Source organism: Oryx dammah, unplaced genomic scaffold (genome assembly GCF_014754425.2).
Source record: "Oryx dammah isolate SB20612 unplaced genomic scaffold, SCBI_Odam_1.1 HiC_scaffold_21, whole genome shotgun sequence".
NCBI classification, from domain to species: domain Eukaryota; kingdom Metazoa; phylum Chordata; class Mammalia; order Artiodactyla; family Bovidae; genus Oryx; species Oryx dammah.
In genome coordinates this window covers 75,742,404-75,748,223 of record NW_024070205.1, presented here as the reverse complement: position 1 = coordinate 75,748,223, position 5,820 = coordinate 75,742,404, and positions in this window count along the sequence as shown.

Sequence of the window (5,820 nt, the reverse complement as noted above, 5' to 3'; positions counted from 1 at the left end):
CGCCTGGGAGGGGGCGTGAGCAGAGTCCTGCCCGTGGCCTCCCCGTGGATGACGCACTTTCACGAGGGTGCCCGCCTGGGGAGGCTTCTGGAGACCTGGAACCCGAACCGCACACCACGGTGAGGAGTGGGGAGAACTGAGCCCCAGAGGAAGGCGGTGCGGCCTCTGAAGGGCCCTGGGTTGCAGGCTGCGAATCAGGGCTTTTTAAAAATAAACTGTGTCTCTTTGTTATTTTGGCTGTGCTGGGTCTTTGCGGCTGGGCACCAGCCTTCCCTAGCTGCGGTGCACGGGCTTTTCTTGTTGCAGAGCGCAGGCTCAGCTGGCCCGCAGCGCGTGGAATCTTTGCAGGCCAGGGGTCGAACCCGCATCCCTTCCACTGACAGGCGGATTCTTAACCACTGGACCACAGGGAAGTCCCAATGAGGGCTTTATTCAGGAAAAAGGCAAAGAGTCTTCTCATAAGGTTTCCTGAGGGGTCTCAGAGCTGGCTTCCCTGAGATTTAGGAGGAAAAGCTGACCTCAGCCTCTGCAACAGCCTGCAGCCAAACTCCTGTGAGAGGGAGGCCATGGGATGTTATGCCAGCCTCCTTCTCTGTCTCCAGGATCTGCCCGCCTGGGTCTTCCAGGCCTCCCAGCCAGAGGGCGGGGGTTAGTTCTGGGTCCTGGTGGAGGTTGTCCTGGGGGCTGGGAGCCTCTGCGCCTCCTGGACAGGAGGTGATGGGCCTGCAGGCCGGCGGCCTCCCCGGGGATGGGTGCTGTCCGCCTGAGGGCTGAGGGCTCTGCCTGGGGTGTCAGCCACGGGGACCCCTCCTGCCTGCCCTGCCCTCTGTCTGGAGGCTCCGGCTGCCCATTGCTGACCACATCCCCTGCTTCCTGTTCCTCTCCCATCCCAAGGTCTCAAAGCGCCTTATGGACAGGAGGGATGTCTGCGAGGGGTGTGTGTTATAGGATGAGCTTTATATGGGACTCTTGTCTGATATTTTTACATCTGTGCCGGAAGCCGAGGGAAAAAAAGAGAGAAGAGAGCTAACATTTTCTGAGTGCCTTCCGTGTGTCAACTCAGCACCTCGACTCAGACATCAGCGAATGTAAAGCTTGTGCCCGAAACCCACCAGGCCTCCGCCCCCAGCACCCCTCACCCCCACGGTGGCCACCCGTCCTTCCCTGGCTCAGGCAACCCCTTCGGAGCCCCGCATGACTCTCTTCTCCTTTTCTCCCTTTTCCCATTCACGGTCTGTCAGCAAATCCCTCCGGCTGCCCCTTTGTGATACAGCGGGACCCAGTGCTTCTGCCTGCTTCCGCTGCGCCACTCTGATCCCAGTCATCACCCGCGTTACTGCCGCCTCCTGGCCAGGGTCCCTGCAGCCCCTGCAGCCCCTGCGCTGAGGTCAGAGGGAGCCTGTTAGAACCTAAACCCGATCAGATCACTATCCCCTCAGGCCCTCCCAGACCCCTCGGGGACCCAGCACAATCTTCTGCTCTCTGCTCTCCAGACCACCCCAAACTCACTTCTGCCTCCGGACCTTTTCACCTGCCATTTCCCTGTCACCCTGCTTCCCCCGGATTCTGTATGACTAGCTCCCTCCCTGGTACCTTCTCAGAATTTTCCTCAGAAGATGCCACCTTCTCAAGGAAGACTTCCTGATCACCCTGTTTGAAATTACAACACCCCGCCTCTCACGCCCCATCTCTTTCCTGTTTTTTCTCCCTTGCACTTGTCACCATCTAACATGTTGTGTATTTTATTTAATTATATTTAATTATATCGTCTGCTACCTCTCCCCACTCCCATTAGAGCATCAGCACCATGAGGACAGGATTAGTGCCCGTTTTGTTCACAAGTAGATTCTCAGGGTCAGCAACAGTGCCTGGCATGCAGTAGGTGTTCAATAAATAATCGTGGAATGAAAGACCAGAGCCGAACTACGAGCGATGGCGTCCCTATGAGCAACGGCCGCACCCTGTCCTCGGCCTGTAGCATTAGCGCAGAACTGCCATCTGGGGTTGTCTGGCTTTGAATCTGGGGTGAGGGTGGAGGAGACCTGGGAGGCAGAGAGCAGCACTTACAACCTGGGCCTCTGGAGGGGCAGGGGGCAGTTCCAGCTAGGAGAAGAAAGGAGCGACGCGGTCATGGAGTCTGTGTGCTTGGCAACAGCCGGGAAGTGGCTGCATGATTTTGAGCAAGTCAGCTCCCCTCTGGGAGCCAGCGAGGATTGGAAGGGTGGCTCTGTGAGTGCCCGCTCTGGCCAGCGCTGCGGGAGCCCTGCCCTTTCTCACGGCAGCCTCTGGAGGAGCGTCAGTGTCCTCCTGTCCCGGCTCCCCTTTCCTCCCGTGTGACGCACTTCTCTGGCTGGTGTGGGCCCAGGAGGAAGTGATGGCAGGTAGGCGAGAACTTCATGGACTCACCTGGGCAGCAGGAAGGGCTGGGTTCTGCCTTCCAACCCTGCAGCTCCCAAGGGGGACTGCTCCTTCAGCACCGCCCACACCCAGCCAGGCCAGCATCTCTGAACGCGCGTCTCCCTCTTCCCCTGGCACCGGTTGCCCGGGGACAGCCCCAGATGGCTCCCTGGCCCGGGGGACAAAGGCTACACTGTGCCCAGCCCTGGGCTGGCTTCAGGCTGGGTGACACTGAGCCCTTCTGTCCCCCGACGTGGGTGAGGGGCCGACTGCACGAAGGTAACAGGCCTTTTTCCTGTCTCCCTTCCCCCTTGACCCTCAAATCTGAGGAGCTGACACTCCCAAGAAAGAAGTGACAGAGGCATCTTGTGTCCTGAGCTAAGGAACAACAGATCATTCTCTGCCCAGTCTGCCCTGTCGCACTCAGACCCTGCTGGGTTCAATGCCCCACTTGTCCCCATCGGAGAGCAGTGTCCGCTCTCTGCGTGGCTACCGCTGCCTGCGCCCCGGCCGCCATCAGGAGGCCCATCCTGACGCCTCGCCCCCATCGCCGCTGCTACAGCAGCAGCCACTTCCTCTCTCTCTTCTCAGGCCGGCTGAGAGCAGCTGGTCCCCCGTGTCGTCTGTCTGCATCGCTTGGCTCCGCGTTCCTGCTCAAGTCTCCAGTTTCACTCTTTCCATGCTTCCTGGTCCCACTGGTGGCTCCTTGCTCCTAACTTAGCCACAGAGGAGGGTGGGTGGAATTCAAGCTGGTTCTCCTTTGTCTTGTAGAAATTGGGGACCTCCCTCCCGCAAGGCTTTTGATGAGTTTCCCTCCCCCTCCCCTCCAGACAAGAGCAAGGCCATCAGATTTATGGCAGCTCCTGGTGGATTCCTGAGTCACCAACTCAACCCGCCATCCCATAAATCCCAGACTGTAGGACAGCTTTATGGGGAGCCCTGTTTCTAGAAGAGGGCGTGACTCCCCCCCCCCGCCACCTTGGCGGAACACAGACCTCAGGAAGCCAAGTGCCCAGTTCCCCCAACCCCCTAGGATGACCATGACTGAGCTTGGGGCGTCAGTTTGAGCAGGGCAGTCATTTCCTCCCCTCCCGGTGGGGCCTTGTGCTCCACTCAGCGTTTACCCCACCTTCCTGTGCCTCCCCCAAACCCTGGGTTCCCCATCGCAGCACATTAGGGCCATCTGGAAACCTGGGCAGATTCCATCCCTTACCTGGACCTCAGCTACTTCCCAACCATGTCTCTAATGTTCAGATCACTGGGGATGGTTTTTAACAACACATTTTCCCAGACACCGTCCTCAGAGCCTCAGTTCTAGAGTCTAAGAGTGAGACCGAGGAATTGGAACTTTTTCTGACGCTCCTTGCTGATGCTGATGTTTGCCCAACTTGTGAGCAGGTGGTTCCCCCATCGTGTGGGACGTGTGAGCAAACATGCAGGGCGTGTCGAGGTCCTCCTGTCACTGGAACTTACACGCTGCCTCCATCAGTTCCTGCCCCCATTTCCCTGCGAGCTCCACACAAGAGTGAGGTGGCTGGCAGCCTCTGGGAGCTTTCTGTCCATGAGAATCCTGAAGACTGCAGGCTCGGGATATCACACAGAGACCAGAGGAGCAGCTGAGGTTGACTGATGGGGATGAGCTTGGAGATGGAGAAGCAGGGAAGCTCCAGGCTGGTGAGGTTTGCAGGGAAGTTGCAAGAGGAGTTCTCAGCTACCTTCTCACCCCAGGAGCCCTCGCAGCCCCAAGTCCTTGAGAAGAGGGACCAGGCTTCACTCATCAGTAGCTCCAGCGCCTGGCTCTTCATTTGTTGGGCTGAACTGAGTGAGCCTTCAGGGCCCACTGGCAGAGATAGGCTCAGCGGGCAGTGTGGACCTGAGGCCTATTCTCTGAGAGGTGCCAGCCTGAGGAAGCAGGGGGTCTGGGCTAGGAGAGCTGGAAGGTCTCTACTTAGCTGCCTTTGGAGGCAGCCAGGAGCCTGCAGGCCCAGGGGAAGGACCCTTTCCAGGCTGGCTGAGGACAGAAGGATGTGATCATTAACCAAAGTAAACATGTTACTGGCCCATCATCCCTTAAACCAGGATTCAGGAGGGGCCTGGTTGCCTTGGCAACTGGTTACTGGCCAGTGACAGTGCTGAGAGCATCCTCGGGGGAGGGGCCGTGCTTGGTGCATGGGTGAAACCCGGAGAGAGTGCAGGGTGGTCCCTTCCATCACAGGGCTGGCCCTGATGGCTTCTTGGCAGGCGTGGGGGGCGGGGGTTGCCTGGTGAGGCCTCTTGATCCCAGCCCCACTGTAGCGGAGGGAGACGTGGGCAGAGCAGAATGAGGGGGTGGACACACTGGAAGCTTATGAAACCGCGGAGAGGAGGGGAGTTGGGGAGCCGCACTCTGAGTTTCCAGGGCAGAACAGAGAAGGAAGAGTAGGCGTGAAGAAGCAGTGGCACCAGTGCCGCTGAGAGGCCGGCAGGGTGCCCCTTCTCAGGGGCCACGATGGCTGCGCAGCCTCGGGAGGGAACCCCTCCTCGCTGGGGAGGGGGCCCAGGGGCAAAGCAGACAGCCCGCCCTGCTGCTTCATTTTCTGCGCTGCAGTGGAGGCCCTGCCTGCTGGCTTCTGTGTGGGAAGGACCAGTGCTCAGCATCCTGTCCCCAGGGGGCCCTGTCTGTTTCTGGCAAACTTCTGCCTTTGCCCTGAGACATTCAGCTGCTCCGGACCTCCCATATTTCAGCAGGAGAGATGGGAGCAGGGCCAGCTCCTCCCCTCATCCTCCCCATCATCCCTTTCCCCCCTTTTCCTGTCTCCTGCAGACTCACAGCAAACCAGAGAGGGGCTTCTAGGTGTCAGTATTAGGATGAAATGGTTTGGGCCAGACTGCATTGCAAGGGTGTAGGCTAAGGTACGTTCAGCTTATGGACATCCATCAGTTAGGCTTACTGTCTGTTGACATATTCGGCCTCTCCACGTAAGTCGGTAAAGAGCTGCTGGCCCAGGGGCCACCTGGTTCTGGTGTCTTCCTTGCCAGCCCCCCAGCCTCCTTCCAGAACTCTCTAGGCCTCCGGCAGCTAAAGGCTACCATCTGGCCTTGGGGGAGGGGGGGAGCTTCAGGATCCTATTGGTACATCAAGCCACTATTATGAGCAATACTTTTCTCTGCTTCTTGATACACATTGTGAATATCTCCCCAGGGGCAGGGAATCCAGAGGGGATAAGATTCCCAGGAAGGAAGACGGTTAGGAACATGTTGCCCTGGCCCCCAAGTGCAGGGTGATTGACAGAGCTTGATGGGAAGACCCAGGATTCACATTTGCTGTCGACCAGACCTGCTGCATGTTCTCATCTGTTCTCACCCGTTCTCATCCGTTCTCACCCATTCTCATCCGTTCTCACCCGTCCTCTCCTGTTCTTGCCTGTTCTCATCTTTTTTTCA